The following is a 17,815-nucleotide window of genomic DNA, read 5'->3' as shown; positions in this document are numbered from 1 at the left end:
CACATGGTTTTTTTTTACATGTATGACTGAATTTTCGGTTTTAAACCGCCAATACAGTTTATTTACTTTTCTACGTTATTCAAACAGTTAAATTCAATATTAAATCATAAAACGGTTTCATATTTTAAAAAATCATCACATTAAGCCTGTAAATATGATTGTTTCATTTTAAAATTGAATTAAATAATATAAAACAGCGTCTTTAAATACAATGCAAACCAGTTAAAGCCCTGTATTTAGGTCGTCATTTTAAAACTACATAAATCTTCTCAAAAAGAGAGCTATGTATATTTATAAAAGACAACATTGAAATTTTAAAGTTATTATTAATGATTTCTTTCTTCATTAAACAATACAGCAAACAAATAATAATATGAAGTAAATCTGATTTTTAATTTTTTTTATTTGTTTTGTCAAGTAAAAAGAATTTTTTTTGAGTAAATAACGAAATAACGTAATGTGGTAAACGATCCCGTTATAATGAAACACGCGGAGAAAGGAGTTACTTTGTGATACACGATAAAAGCATAAACTAGTTATGGTTATCGGAGCTACCCAACGGCCGTCATCTAAATTTAAAAAAACATTACGCACTGTGATACCATTAAAATCATAAAACAAAATATTTCCTTGGAAAATGTTTTAAATGATAAGGAACGAAGAATTTTCATTTTTTTAATTATTTTCCATTAGACGGTTCTAAAGTCAAACCATGTTTTTGTGTTTTTCTCTTGAAATTGTTCATCCACATTCGCCTCAGATGTCAGTATGGCCAGTATGGGGGTCACTCGATGAACTCCTAAGATGTTTTGAATTGCGCAGTCCTGTACCATATTGATCTTATGCGATATTTGGTGTCCCCATACCCCGCTACAATTGACGATTATTGGAGTGAAACAAATGTGAAATAACATTTCGAATGTGCTAAAACCGATATCCTTTAAATGACGATTTTTTTTATATAATGGATCCCAAAGCTCGTCCTCCAGATTTAGCCAGATTTTCTGTGTTGGTTTGCAGGGAAAAAAAATTTCAACAAGTTAGCATGGATTTAAATAAGCATATTTCTCGATGTTCCTCTTCTTATACATACAGGGATGGCATTTAGCAATGTACTCGATTTTGTGTAAGCGGCTTTCCGCGAAAAACTCTTTGAAAAAATTCACAGCCAAATGTTATACATTTACAGTATTTGTAAGAGGGTACATAATCGAGAGCATCATTTTCTAATCGAAAGATAACCATGCTTTGTTTTATTTTACGCTTTCTGAAGAGCATGCCTTTTGATTTGTTGATGTTTATTTGGTTTTTCCAGTTGTTGCACCTATCTGTCACCAAATCTGAAACTGTTTGCATAACAGATTCTGTTTCCGCGATGAGCGCAATATCCATTATGTGTCTACAATCTCTATTACTACCACTACCATGTTGTATTCGGATACCCTTGCTAAATGATTTGATTTTTATAGCCAAGTTGTTGATTAATGACGCAAATAAAATATGTGAAATATTATTTCCTAGCCGGACTCCTAACTTGCAAGAGATTCACTCTGTCATGTTGCTTCCTATCCTTACACATGACTCGATGTTTTGATATGTTGTTTTAATTATGTTATAAAACTCTCCGTCTTCGCCGTTTTGTAATTGACGTCGTGTTCGGCCGTGTCAAACGTTTTGTGTAAATCAATAAATGTTACAAACGTTGAGTTTCCGTGTACGAGGATTGTCCAAAATCTTCGTTTGTCATTTAAATAGGTAATTGTATACATTTGTATTTCTAAATCTTTGTCATAAAATTTCAAATCAAACTTAAGTGGTTTTAAATGTTTTTCATAAGAATAAATTCAAATTTTAATGTAGCCAAGGGTCGCGGAAAGAACACACGGCCCAGCGTAAAAATTGGCCATACTTTCTCATTAAGTTTTTAGATATGAATATTTACAGTTTTTATAAAACATTTAAAACTTTATAATCTTCTATCATGATGTAGTCTGTATGGTGTACGTTATTTTCATATGTTTTTTGAAGCTATTTTCAAACTAGCAGAGGACTTTGAAAAGATATTACGGCAAGAATATGTCTTTAAATACATCTGAAAGAGCGACGTCAACTGACCGCACGGAACAGCACGCCATCATTAAATTGTGTAGACTGAGGTAAAACGCCAAAAAAACAAAACAGACGATGAAGGAAACAGGGAAAACATCGAAATAATTCATGCTAACTTATCAACAAGTGGCACAAACGATAATTTGATACCAAACAGAGTGAAAACAATTCAAGGAGAATGTTAATAACTGCGTCATTCTACGTCGCTTGATTTCCTATTTCTAGCTTTAAACACAACTTCTTTTTTCTCGCAATTAAAGCTGAACACTGCTCGTAAATAGGCACAGTCACACAAGTTCCTGGTATATAAACCCGTTGATTTCTTTACACCCGATTGCACACCTGAAACTTGTGGCCGACGTGTAGTATTCCTCTCGTGGTCTTTGGATTTTATGCGTTTATTTCTTATTTTATGTGCATATTCTGTGTTGTAAATAATGTATTGACTAATTTATTGATGTTAGTATACTGGCTTGAAAAAAGTGCGTAAGTCTGATAATTTCATTTCGACCGGTAACACAGCGAGGTAAGATGCAAGTCCATACAGGTGGGACTTCTACAGCAAAATACTTTGAACTGTTTAGAGGTCTTTGCCCTATATAGGGGTTGTAGGGACAGCAGTGGTGAAAGAGAAATATGACAGACAGGGCCTTTTTACGAGCGGTGTACAGCTTTCAGGAAAGTGTCGGCGATGTAGGATATTTGGACATATTCTTTTCTATTTCAACCTTTTGTGCCATCGCATGTGCCTTGAAATTGTTATTACTATTTTGATTTTTATTATACAGCATTTAAAAAATCCTCTTTCCTTTTCTCTTTAATCAAATAAAAGTTGGATTAAATGATTTAAACAGAAAAAGTCTAAAATTTTGTCTGCAAAATTTATATTCAATTAGCAATGTCATTAAGGTATTTTAAATAAGTATTATGAAGAGTTTGACAATGTTTGCTTCGGGAAAACAACATCTTATATCTTATTCTACACAAAACAAAATCAGTCACCAAATCTATAGACAATACCATTAAATATCATTTTCACAATAAAAAGCTTACTCGCGAGCTATATTCTAAATTTAATAGCAAAGCCAGACAATGAAGTAAACATTTTGTTCAACAAATTTCTAATGTTGACTTTTTTTTACAAATCTTGAAACTATTGTTTGTTCACATACACACAATTAAATCATTAAATAATCCTTAAAGATTTCCAGTCCATGCTACTAAAAATCATACAATGAAAAGAGCGACTGATTTTAAATAATAACATTAGGTGTGTTTGTGGTACTTTTCAATTTTCATTTTCATTTTAACTCTTAGTACTATGTCAAAATTTGAAATACATTGATAATATCTTATGGCATCTGGAAAACAATCATGTTGAAAATCTTACACTGATAGACCTTATTTAGCAGACACTGGCCATAACTCAGAGGAAAGAACACTGACCCCCATTATCTTTGTACCATAGGTGTATTTTAGGTGTTTTTCTTCAGATCTCAATGATATACTTATCAAGAAATTCTTAATACAAGAATATTGAGGAGTGAAATCCCTTAAATCAAACGTTAAAAAAATACAGTGAAATAGTCACGTTAGATAGTCACCAAAGATAAACAAAACCTGTCTCCTGATTTGAGGATTTACCTCTAGCTTACAGCATTTGTCCTCATCGTTTAGACGTTTCTGTTTTAGTATTAGGAACACGTTGGAGCCATACACAGGACGTAGCTGGTATCCTTCTTCTGAATCAACTATGCCATTTAACTCAGACCCTCCTAGTTTCACCAGTTTTAAATAAATGTGTTAAAGCTAATATCATTTTATAAATACCCCTTGTTTCCTTTAACCCTAGACTCCTGCCAATTTAATTGTTGATTTCGCTGTTACTCATAGTGCTACACACCCTCTATATAAGCACTATTCATGCTTCACCGCTTTCAGGTGTTTCATTTGATGAAGACATTTACAAAAACGCATTTTTTATAAAAACAACACGACATCCACTGCATCGGTTAGGACTATCCCATGAGAGACAAAACAAAACAGACAAAAATCCAGCCACATGTATTTAAAAAAAGATCGGTGTAGAACTTTTATTGTGTGATATTGTTTTAACTTTGCGCATGCACAAAATTCACAATGTAGCAGATCGTGCAGCGTCATCATGGACTCACAAAAACGAAGCGTTTTTGTAGATACATATAAAACAGTGTTATATTGTTATTTTTTTATTTCACTTTATTGTCATTTTTTTATTTCATACTTTCATTTACCTGGATTTTAACTTATATACTCTATTGTTATGCGTTCTGTATAAACGATACCCGTATTTGATGTGCACGCAACGTAAGGAGGCACAATTGTGCAATATAATGCAAATATATTGGGCTTTTTTAAATAAAACATTTTAATGTCTTTCATTTAATAAGTTTCCTTTTTTCATATTATAAACATCTTACTACAATGTGTATTTCTATCATTTAGAAGTCAGTGCAACTTTAATCCTAAGTCCTATCCTAATTTTTTCTAAAAGATAGACAAGATAGGTGATAAAAAAAAATGATGCATTTATTTAAATGGGGAGAAAATAATATGCATATGTCCGATTCTGTAATTTTTAAATTTGTCTTCTTTCCTCGTTCTTCAAGATTTATATAAGTAACTTTTAGCCTATGTAATGAAGAACTACTATTAATATTCATAAAAATAACCCCCCCCCCCCCAAAAAAAAAGAAATGCACTTACATAAAAAATTACGGACCAATTGCAATAATTTAGATAAAACATTTGTGAAAATAGACCTATATGTATGATATTTGCTCACCAAAATTAAAAATTGTCATGAAACCATTCAACCTGTTTAATACTGCTTGTCATGGTTCTGAAAAAATATTTATTGACAGAAATTATATAATCATTTTCATACATGATTCTACATAACGACCTTTCTTACCCTGTAAGTGAATTGTTCCTTTTTGTTCCCTGTGTCCCTACATGGTTGACTGTACATTATTCCTTTCTTTATTAGAGAACGAGAAATCCTTCCCTCCTGTAGAAAAATAGTAATTTTGCATAGTCCGCTCACATCATCATTTACATGAGAAGCTATTGCTGATTATTCCATCTCATTAGAATGATAGATTTCTCAAAACACCTCCTTCGCTTGCTTTTACAATGCTTATAACGTTTGCAAATTGTAAATCCTTATAATCAAAATAGCAATCTGAAATTTGTTATTGATTAAAAAAGATTAATATGCATTATAATGGTTGATTATATCATATTTAAAGCAGTAAGCGTAGATACATGTATTTTTTATATTCCTTTTTATCAGCTTGGAAGCTTTTTTTTTAATAAAAACAAAAAAAAACTTGTGTAATAAACCACTCATAACAGTTTAGTCAATTAAAAGTATTTAAAATATGATCAACTTTATAAAATACTCTACATTTGTAAAACAATCTGAATATTATCTCCTCAACAACATACTCGGATTGGGTTAGTAGATATTTTTGATAACACAAATGTTTCTCCACTTAAAAGAAATCTAACGTCTTTAATAAACAACCCAATATATGATTGTTCACATAATACCAGTGTCCGTTAATTTGAAGCTGCAAAATTGTAACTGACATTTTTTACAAATACAAAGAGCAATAGTTTAATCAATGAAGGGTTACTTTGTCAATACAAAAAAGACAAATAAGTAATAAAGATGTTATCGTGTAATATACTTTTTAAGAAATCTATAGAAAAGCGTGTTGTAGTTCCAAACCATCTCAAACTTTTCTTTCACTCGGTTATATATATATATATATATATATATATATATATATATATATATATATATATATATATATATATATATATATATATATACTCGTAATATAATTGTTTAGTTTAAATTGCAATTTACTTTAACATATTTAATTTAGAATAAGTATTTATTTATATTACTAACGGTTGGAATATTTTTGATGCAGTGAGATAGGATAAAAATACATTTGTTTCCAGATATACAGATATACAAATTTAAGAAAAGCTTTATCATCAGACTCAAATTCAATAAATGTGTACAATTCTTTTTAAAAAAATGGTATTTGTATAGTTAATCATATACCAATCATTTTTTGGATTTCTGACGGGATTTTTTAATGAATACCGAAAAAGACAGCCGTTTTTAATATTGAGACAAGTGAGTGGGGATAAAGTTATGATTAATGTGCATCTGCTTACCAGGTAGGCGATGTGATTCTGCCCCTTTAACGATTCTGTTTCTATGAAATGTGGGTGCATAACAAGGAACCCACTATTGTCTATGATGATGCAACTAAATGCGAGAGATAGACAAAAAGGGTATTTAAAAGATACATCGAAATAAAATGTTGATCTTTCAAGTAGAATCGAGACAAACATTGTTTTATTGTAGTTTCAAAGAATCTCAATCAAAATATGTAATATTAGAAGGAATAACTGAAAAATACTTCAGAAGAGCTTTACAGTCTCACTTGTAATTGGTCCTGTTGGCACAAATGGGATATTTGTCTTCAAGCAGTTGATTGAAGTAATATATTGTGAGGACAGTACCTAAACTTGCTCCAATCTTTTTTTCATGTGTTGTACCTCTGTTATAATACATGAAAAAACAACAACATTGTAATCCTTGAAAAGAAATGGTATCGTGACTCATTAGAAGTTTAGAACGTTTGATTGATGGCATGTTTACCCCGTTAATACTGCCTTCGTGAGAGTAATAACCTTCCCCGCAGCCCAAGCGTCTTCATACGGGGCCGTTACCACATTCAGTAACTTCTGTGCAACTGTCCGATGATATCTTAGTAATCGAATGAGATATAATTATTCATTTATAATAAATTATCCCTGTAAACTTAAATTGTTTGATTGTTTTTAATTTAACGTACATACTTTACAAAAGTAAAAGTTTTGTCTACATTGAACAAAACCAACGGTATGAAAAAATGTTACGGAAATCCTTTCTTGAAAATATAATTCCGCCTTAAATTGGCGGCTAATTGATTAGAAAGTTATGTATACATATAACCTCTTGAAATATTGTATCCCTAACATACATGTTGTAAGGTGAGGAACAGCTACATGTATTTCCAAGAAACAGCTGGTCTAACTGTATATTTAAGTACAAATTCTTTATTTAGATTATTTAAATGTATCACTTTTCCACCTGAACTTTACTATTATCTTCAAGACAGCTAGCCTACCATGATCGCAACTTGTAGTCGTAGTCATCCGTCAGTCGTATCCCTTGGTAGTTCTCATCACGCCGTCTTGAGTCGTAACGTAACGCCACACTAGATACGGAGCCTCTTTCCTTGACGTCGTTGTCCAGAATTTTTCTATTGGATAAGTTAAACGTATGGATGGATTTCGCTGCTGATGCCTGTGAAATTACTTAGACGCTCGATATGTAAATAATAAAATTACCTTAAGTACTAAAAATTGGTTAACATGCTTGTTTTCAATGTCTACTGATTGTTAGGATGTGCATACATGATCTCAATGTTTTTTAAGACAATTTGAAGTATTTGAATCCAGGTTGTGTCATGTAAAGGAATACATTAACATTTGATAAATCATCTTTTAAATTGGTTTTACATTAGCAAAATAGCAGGAATCTAATCATAATGAACCTAATTCTTGTGCATAGAGAACCAGAGGACGATTTAATTTTAAAAAGCAATGTTTTATCACATTTCTGATCTCGATTTATTCTCTTTCAAAGCAGTAATCTAGTAAATGACTAATTATTGTCATTAAGTAAGTCGTTCAACTGCTCAACTCTGGATAATAAATCGTTAAAACGCTTTCTTTACAAAAGAGTGCAATGGTATTTTACTTTGGACTAGATAGCTCATCATTCTCGTTCAAAAAGTGTCAAATATTTTACAGGACCAGCATTTAGTACTCTTAATTCTTTGATTCATCATAGGTAGCGTTCTCGGAGAGCTTTTGAGTTTTGTAATATTTGTGTTTCCATGTCAAAGTGTTTACCGTATCCGGTTACAGCTTAAAATGTATCTTAAGTAATAATAACGATTGAAGTGCTGCCAAATTCATTTTTTCATTTATACGTAAGGACGGAAAACTGGCTTTTAAAAAGTATTTATCACAATTAATATATCAATACAACTCATGAATTTTGTATTTTTTTTGTTCAAAAAAGAGGTATGCTATTGCTTTTTATACATTCAATTACCCTCTCCATACTGTAATCATAGAGTTATAATTACTGCAATAATACAAGTGTATTTTTAATGGTCAGTTCTTAATATCTGATTTTATACTTTTATTCCCGGGTTGGTGAAGAGATCTCCAGACAAGTAGTCCTGCTTGACTCGGACTTCTGTTTCCTTGACTCCAGTGTATGAATACGCCTCAATGAAAGCGTCTGGTGTCAGTTTCACCGTAGATTTAGCTGTTGGATATATGGTACATATATTAGGGTTGAAAGGATCAGATTAACAAAATACTCCTCGTCGTTCTTTAACAAACCTTGAGTAGCGTATCGATTAAATTGTCTGCAAAATGGTTCCGGTCACTGGTTCAAATCCCATCGATGATAAAGGAAGTCTCCAGAAGAGGGCTGAGGTAAAAAATCTATATCCGCCACGGTGTTATTTTGTTTCACCACAATGCAAGGAGAAAGATTGCTTCCTGGAGCCACAATCTGCCAAAAACATATATTGCATATATCACTAGAGTTTTAGCTACAGCATCTTGACAGTTGAATCAAGAGGACCAAAAACGAAGAATACAAAAGCAATTGCAAATGTGTTTTTGAAGGTATGATTTATTACCGGGTTCCAATGGAAAACAGCTTTAAGAATTCTTCTGGTGCTGCCGTCCAAGTATTTGTCATCTCTAGCTTCAATGATTGATGTTTCTAGGATCTTTTGACCTATCGAACCTCTGTCAAGTCACAAAAAACTCATAAAAGCAGCAATTATCTTATCTAATTCAATCATCAAATCTCGATTCTTATCAAATTTTTAAAGAATACAAAAGATACAAATTTGTGTTTCCTATACAATTCTTGACACTTTTATGGAATATATCTGCTGTAGTATACTTTCTTTTTCATAGAGTCGATGACCTGCGACACATCACCGGCAGTCTCAAAATTGTAGATGTTGATGATGTCCTGGTCCGTTGCTTCGACGTCACGGGGGTCAGGAGGAAGGGGGTGAACTAATGTCCGCTCTTCGCCATCAATAATGAATGCATAAGAAAATTCCTCTTGTTTTATGTATAAAATATATGCAACCAGTTCACTGAGCAAAATATCCGCGCACACAACTTCAGAAATGGCCCCGTTAATTGCACAAGGCAGACAACCCGTGATGATCGATTCTGTGCAATTAATTAAGAAAAAAAAAGTTTTCTTTCACTTGAGACCTTGATTTTCATTTCACGTTCTTCTGATTTTATTAAAGTGTAGTTAGTAATTGAATTTCAGGTTTGTAACAAAAGACGAGTATGACCTTATATTACATATTTGTTAAAAAGAGAAACAAATCTTACCGTTAGTGAAGAAGTCTTTGTAAGGTATTGTGTAAGTGGGAGCTGTTGCTATAGGAACGCTGAAATAATCATAATAGGTTCCCATTGCCTCATTAAGAGAGCTCAGGTCTGGTAGAAAAACTGATTTTCCGCTCTAAAATAAATTTATGCTTTAATTATTGACAAAACAAACGTTCAAGGTTGTACATGGGATTTTTCACATGAAAAAATAAATTTAATCCTTTTGTTATTTTTGCAAATATCAATAAAATCGATATCTTCCATGAAAATTGACATACAAGTTGATAAAAAAAAATTGACATACAAGTTGATAAAAACTGTATTATTAACCACTAGGTGTTTTTTACGGTAAAAGGCATGTTATTGCGTACATCTTAATCAATTATATCGTGCCTTTACATATCCGTATGAGTTAATGTTCATTGTCTGTTGAGTCATATCCCTTAACAGTTCCTTTTCAGCAGTGCCCAGTTCTACAGCGTAAAACGACAGAAAGTTTGAGAAAATATTTGAGCATATCTGTTATACAGTATAAGATGAAAAATTTTGATCATTTTTTCATTTAGTAAGTTATAAAAGTTTTATATAGATAAGTCTTATCAGTTACAGAGTTCTGGCATTATTCAATTTTTCAAATTTTTAACGAACAAATCCTATTTTTGAATCTGCAACAAATTGTTCACTGTAGAATAAAAAGCTTAAGGTAAAAGCTATATTCAATGAAAATGTGTTATTTTGTCTATAGCTATTCTGACTTATTAATGTTATAATCGAAATCTTAATTTCCATCTTTATTTTTGATTAAGCCAAGTTAATTTGCCTTAAGTTACTGAATAAATTAAAAAAATGTGTCAATAGACACCAATGGCAATAAAAGACATTTTTTTAAAAATAGCATGTTGTTATGTATAATACTAATCTTACGTTAGCACGAACATCATTATGCCACGTTTATTGGGAATTTGATTGTACTTTCTTACTGTGGTAGATCGGGATTTCGTTTCTATTTATTTTTATTAGTATTCCGATCCCGATGTGATTTATTATATTACTTTGTTAACGCCCACTTTATATGATAGCCAATAACTGTAATGACATTTGTCTATTGTTCTGTCCCATATATAAACCCATGTAAGTCCTTATTTGACGAAGGAGACGGCTGGTTTCGCTAGCTACTTTTCTCCTGAGAGAGAGAGGGAGGGAGACAGCTGGTTTCGCTAGCTACTTTTCTCCTGAGTCCCGGCCCGTCTCATCTGTCTATTTGAGGTCCCTGTTAAAGTTAGGTTTTAGGGTTGGGGGATTTTAAGTATATGCTATTGACTTGTGTTCTTATTTTGTTATAATAGATTTATAAAGGGTTGTTAATCTTGGTTTTCATTTACTTTGAGTTTGGTTTATTATATCTGGTTTATCTATAGTGAGAGTAAAGTTGTTTTCATACCTTATTTATAATTTAGTAAAGTTTAGTAATGTAGAGGTCAAATTCAGTCACAAAACAAAAATAAACACAACGCGAAGTACTGATAAAAACCTATACGGCACTGACCTGCTACATTACTATTACACTTCAGGATGCTAATTAAGTCTGCAATAAAGGATTCACCTATGCCAACGCCAAACGTTTGGATTACGACCCTGTTTTGTAGCGCCTCGTTTTCATCTCTTATAATTTCCTGGGGATTTCCTTTTATATTTTCTCCCCCAGTTACAAACAAAAGGATCTGATCTACAAAATGAAAGCATACATGTATAGTGTAACAAGATTTCTCTTTTTAGCTTGTACAATTATTGCAAACTAATGACTTATAGGTAAATACATGTTTTATGATCTTAATATCATTTAATAATATTTTATATCCAAATATACATCGACTCTCATTCTGTCCTTTTTGGTTAAATACAAGTCTATCTTTCAGAACTAAACTTTAACTCTTGATAAATGTTTTCATGAAATCATTTATTTCAAATTATCACTTCCAATTAGTATTTTATATGTGCTTGTCACCAGTTTCAAGGTATTTGGTTTTTTATCATTTTGATAGGTTACATGTGTTTACTTGTTATTTACTAAAAAAAAAGTACAGTTTTCAAAGCACGTATTCGAATTGAAAACTATTTTTTAGTTGTGAACACTAAGATAAATTGTTTTAAGTTTATTCCATTCTATTTCAAAAGTTATTATATTAAAGGGGATGGCAGTTTATACAAGCTTTTATGCTGAATTGTGACAACGTAAGGAATGACTACGGAAGACCAGACCTTCTATTTCTCATCCAATTCTGGAACATGTGGTATTGGCTTAAGATGGAGTCGTGGGTGTATGGAGGTGTTGTGTGGTGGTGTCCTAACTGTCTACATACCAGAACAACGGTTGTGTCATCTGTGACGTTCGGGGTTTGGGTGTAAAGTTGCCGGGAATATATTGAAGAACAAGGAAAACGTAAAAGTGACAAAGTGGATTGAAATTTTACTTTTTCTTTTGAACATTTGGTTTTAATTGAACTTTAATAAATTTTATTGACATTGATTTGAAAATGATTATCGAATCGAAAGAATGTTTTTTTTTTGAAAGTTCAAATACATATAGATAAGATTTAGGTGCTTAAAGTTTGAATATAATATTTTGTTTAGAAGTCAATTTAATAATTTGTTTTCGATATTAGAATCGGTTCCTTCACTTCGAATCTGGTTTGATATATATTTTTCATTTATTATTTTTCTTTTGTAATAATTCTTTTTTATTTAATATTTGATTGTGCATTTTGTGTTTTGGTTGTTTCTGATACAGAAATCGTGCAATTTCAAAGAACTTGTTTGTATTATATCAGTTCAGGATATATGATAAATGACAAAGGTAAGATTTTTTACCCTACTGTCATTAACGTTTTCGTACCTTTTGTAGTATAATAATTTTTGTGATTTATAATAATAAATTATTATATTTTTGATTTGAATAATTATTTTAGATTCTATATGAATGAAGTTATTACGTGTTTGAGTAACAAGAAATTTTTAAATTCCATTTGCTACGTATACATGTGTGTTTACTTCAATCTTAAATTTTCCATTTCCCAGGATGTTTGAACTAACCCCGACTGTTTTTCTCCACACTTGAGTTTCCTTCGAAATACATAAACGCATTACGGAGCGCAGCGTCAAAGTCTGTGCCACCTTCTCCACTTTGTCATGATAGAAAATCTTTGAATTTCTTTCTAGTGATGCTGGTAGCAGGAACTAGTTGTTTTTCGTAGCATCCGTCCAAGGTTTGAGCTTTGTCATTGAAAACGACCACACCGAACTGTCAAAGATAAACATATTTAATAATTCTAACACATGATATTTTTTCTTTTTCTGTTGATTCTGATAAAAAGTGCTTTAAATTACCATTAAACAATATTCATTCTACAAAAAACAATAAATTCAAATTTTAATAAAATTCTATAGTCCTGTGACAAATAAATGAATATGTTCGTAAATTAACACCGAAATACACCTTTTTGTCATTTAAAAAAATTAGTTTTACTAAACACCAGCGACCTCTCAAATGTATAAACTCACATTATCTTTGACGCTCAATGTTTCCAAGACTGTTAATACTGCTCTTCTAGCTTCATTTAGTTTGTTTCCTCTCATCGTATTGGAAATGTCTAAAACTACAACGACGTCTCGGGGAACGGAAGTAGTAGTGGACAGATAGAAAGTTCTGGAAATTGTAGAAGTAAACGTAACAAACCATACAGATGTATTGGATGGATGTCTCTGATCTGATGTAATATAAGGTCTCAACTTATTTTAATTTCTTCTCTGCTTTCTATTCTCACTTTTTCTATTTAAATACTATTTTCATTATTCAACTTTTAAAAAATTGAGGTTTACGACAAAATCGGTTGAATTTCTCCATGTTTATTCAGATAATTCTGCAGATCTTTGGAGGGGGGGGGGGGAGCAGATAAACATTTTTAAGATTTGTGTATATGTACATATAATATACAAAAACGGATTGTTCAAACTTTTACTTATAAAAACTAATTTAATGAAGCTTTATTCATGTAGTCATGCCGAGTTTTCTGGCTAATACATATGATAATACTTATCTTTCCTCTATATAACACACTTATCAGTCTTCTAGAAGCATCTTCTGATCATATTAAGAGTTCAATGATAATTGATAATGGCGTTTTGGCTTTCTATAGATTACCATATGTATATTTTGTTTACTTTTTTGCCTTCTAGACAGAAAGTTTTAATTTTTTTTAATCTATCTTAAGTCGCTATTTTGAATCATAAAAAATATTCTTTTTATCAAAAAGAATTATAATTTCCTGTGTAATCGCCCTCTGTGTTAATGTCGTAAAAGTTGCTTTACTTGATGATATTACACATTATATGCCTGTCTATATGGCATCGACACTTCTCAGTAGTTTATAGTTATTTCTATGTAAAGGTCATAAATATTTACAACGATCTGCTTAAAGCCATGCATTGTGGATTTTAGGCTTCTTTTTTAAACCTCTGAAATATTTTTGACTATAGTTTAGCAAATGTTTGGGGCCTCGATTCAATATACATATGTGCAGGTATATACAGTCAGTTGAAGCATATCTTTTACAACATACACCAAAGCATAGCATCATAGCATAGCACTGAAATCTCGTAGCATATCATTGGAACCTTATACCATAGCATTTAAATCCCATACCATAGCATACAATCTCCAAAATTCTCAATCGTCATATCAACCATACCAAAAGCATAGCATGTAACATGATTTTAGTTCGGTTTTAAATGCTTTTATTTAAAAAATTAATGTTCATATCGCACTTTATTCGTAAACTTTGGTTTCCTACATTTTTCTTCGAAATGTTTGAAACTCTTCTGTGTGAAGGCGTTTTCGTTCAAATCACATAGCATACCATAGCATAGCATACTTTATCATTAAGCCCTTCATTTAGATCTCTCATAACATAGCATACAAATCTTATAGCCTTGCATTGAAATCCCAAAGCATCATTTACATCGCACATCATAGCATAGAATAAAAATGTAAAAGGTATGTATGAAATGACTAAAGAAATGAAGATAATAATTTTTCTATTGATACGTGGATCAATAGAAAAATTATTATCTTCATTTCTTATCATTTAATAAAACATTTTCAAATAAAATAATGTGAAGTGTCATTGATCAAAAATGTAAATAATGTAAATGAAGCGGCGCGTATGAATACAAAACAACAACAGCAACAAAATTCAAAATGGATTCGCCTTCAGCTGATGCAGAGCTACTGGGCTGAATTTAATGGATTAAACACAAATAGTGAGTTGAAATCTGAACCAGCTGAATTGAAAACGAAAGGAAAATACATGCGATAGCTTGTGATATCATTCACTGTGCAGAAAAACTCGTATTAAAACTAGTTTTCATGTGAGATCGCTGGAATAACCATCCAAGGAAAAGCGATCGTGGACGAAAATAGCTGATATGCCGACAGAGAATAGTATGTATAAGCGACTTTTGTAACCTTTGTGGTAACTAGATAGCCAGTGATGCACTTAAATGGTATATCAGCCGCTTGGAATGCGCAGAAGGAGTTGATGCATCACTCATAGCTTTTCTTTACGACGCTTATTTTGATGACCGATCATCAACGTGTGTAAATGTAAAAATTATCGTTACCAAATTTGAACAGCAGTGTTACCATGAAAGTTTATAGGCCTATATATTCGTTATAATATTCCTGGGAAAGGAACAGCCAGCCTCGCTGTAAATGTTGATTGATCTCAAGCAGACGAAATCGTGAGAAGACGTTTAATTTTCTATTTCGTGAATCAAACAAAGTGTTTTGTTTATTTTTGAAGGTTAAACTTTCAAGTTTTTATATTCACAAGTTTGCATTTTGTTTGCTGACAATAAAACAGTCACAACTTTACATTTTGTTGACAGTGTTTATCCTGGAAATTCCCGTTCTATAAATAGTGTTAGATCAGAGCAGTTGAGAAAAGTAGATCCGGCAAAAATTTTATTGATGCAGGTATCAAAGAAATTTTTCAACCAATCAGAAGAGCCGATATCTCATAAAACGAATAAATATTAAATGATAGTGAGGTGAACTATAACAACAACCGAAACACTTTTTCATAATGGAACCGCTTTAACATAAAAACGACTTTAGACTTCCGAGAAGTCTCTATTCAATGTACATGTATGTAGGCATATAAGGTTACTTTAAAAAGAACCGAAACACTCTTACGTTGGAACCGCTTGTTTATGTATCATCTATTTTGTTTTTGCATACAAAATGACCCAATGTTTATTTCAATGCCATCTTTTGAAATTAAGATATCTATACTTTATGCAAGAGTGCAAAAATCTGTTCATTAAACCGGCGTTTAAATTTCTGAACTATTCAAAGTTTTCCTTACGTGAGTTCGAAATCGATTGTTTTCCTGGTACTCCCAATCCACACAGCAGTCCTGGGGAACCTCAGCAGACGACAGTTGGTCCTTCTCTACAGCTTCCTTCAGCTTCTTCAAGGCAGTGTCCACTTCAATCATTCGTCCTCCGATTTTACTTGCAATCTTTAACATAATCAAAAGATATTTCTAAACAATGGTACACTAAATACCAGAACTATTGCATTTATCATGAAATCTGAAAATGCTATATTTTCTTCTATTTGATACCACTGTTAACATTAATGATAAAAATGCAATATGTAATGATAACTTAATGAATGTTATGGGTATATCCTAACCTATTGAACTTGTTTTTCTCCATCATTTCTTGTCTCCTGATACTGTATTTTGTTGTACTCGCCCTAATGATCGATGAATTTTCATAAAGAAATACTATATTCTAACAATTGAGCAACATTATCAACCGAGTTTTCAACATAATGTTTAATTTTGGATTTCCTTAGAATTTATACGCAAATTGATACACACTAAACCAAGTTGAAGAATTTTCATGATTTAGAGAGAGTCTCAAGTTCTCTTTAATTGCTTTACCTGAAGGAATGACCAACTGATGGAGTCTGCCAGTTTATCCAACTCAGTGGCAAGAGTATTCCCGCTGATATCTTGGGCATTCTTAAGATTAGCGTGATTCACCACAAACAGACATACTATCAGGAATCCACTTCTCATTGTTTAAGCTGGTATATAAACTATGAATGTGCTACACATATATAAAGAAAGAAAGAAAGATACAACTGTCTGATTTTTAAGTTCATTAACATCTTTGAATTTACGGATTTTTCCAATGTTAAGCAAGTTTGAGGTTTGTTTACAATGTTTTATGTTTTCATCGATGAGTGTTATTCTAACGTACGAAATGAAACCGGAAGTTAAAAATCAAGGGCACAGGAACAAAACTCAAACCTGATCAAAATAGTGCTTAAGGCTTAACTAAAAAGCATGCAGTAAAATGTGAAGGATAAATAAATCTGAAACGATTTTATCAAAGCGTAAAAAAAATCTTGTAGAATTGGGGTTAAACGATATCTTAAACTTTTATACTAAAAAGCATAATTGTAAAAGTTCTTACAATTTAACATGCTAATCTTATTAGCTTATATAACGTTTGTATGAAAGTGATTTATTTAATTTTCTTTTTCTGAAAAGTGATGGGATTGTTCGTATACTTAAACAAATATGTCTTCCATTTTCAATAAGTAAATAGAGTGATAAATATCAAAGATCATTTATATAAAGATACATAAACAGTCTAGAAAGTTCTATAAAAGACCTGATGATGAATTAATCAATTTCATAATTTCAGAAGAATATTAACCTTACCTTCTCCGCGATCTACATTATGTTTTTCTTTCTTCCAACTAGGGTAACGATCAATGATATTTTCAAGACTTTGAAGTTAACCTCACAAGTTTGGTGTATAAATCCCTTTTAGCTTTTCAATCGGGACACAAAATATGTCTTATAAAAAGGTTTAAAGATCTTTCTCCAAAATCAATATCTCGTATGTTTAATTTTATGAGGATCTTTGCAGGTTCTATAAACCCCAAACACAGTTTTATTCATCTATTTACGTTATGCACATAATTTAAAACAATTTCAAGTCATAAAATTGGTTTAAAGAAGAAAGTTATCAGCTAACTAATATTGATTTAAATATATTTTTTATTGTGTAC

The 17,815-nt window shown here is 31.5% G+C and overlaps 1 pseudogene; it reads right to left on the bottom strand.

The window, feature by feature from the left end:
- Positions 1–3,461: 3,461 nt before the first annotated feature.
- Positions 3,462–16,811, bottom strand: LOC128176263 (VWFA and cache domain-containing protein 1-like; annotated as a pseudogene).
- Between the last annotated feature and the right edge of the window lie 1,004 nt (positions 16,812–17,815).

This window comes from Crassostrea angulata, chromosome 1, assembly GCF_025612915.1.
Source record: "Crassostrea angulata isolate pt1a10 chromosome 1, ASM2561291v2, whole genome shotgun sequence".
Lineage (NCBI taxonomy): Eukaryota > Metazoa > Mollusca > Bivalvia > Ostreida > Ostreidae > Magallana > Magallana angulata.
Note: the sequence above shows the minus strand (reverse complement) of the source record. Positions and strands in the feature narration are given on the sequence as shown.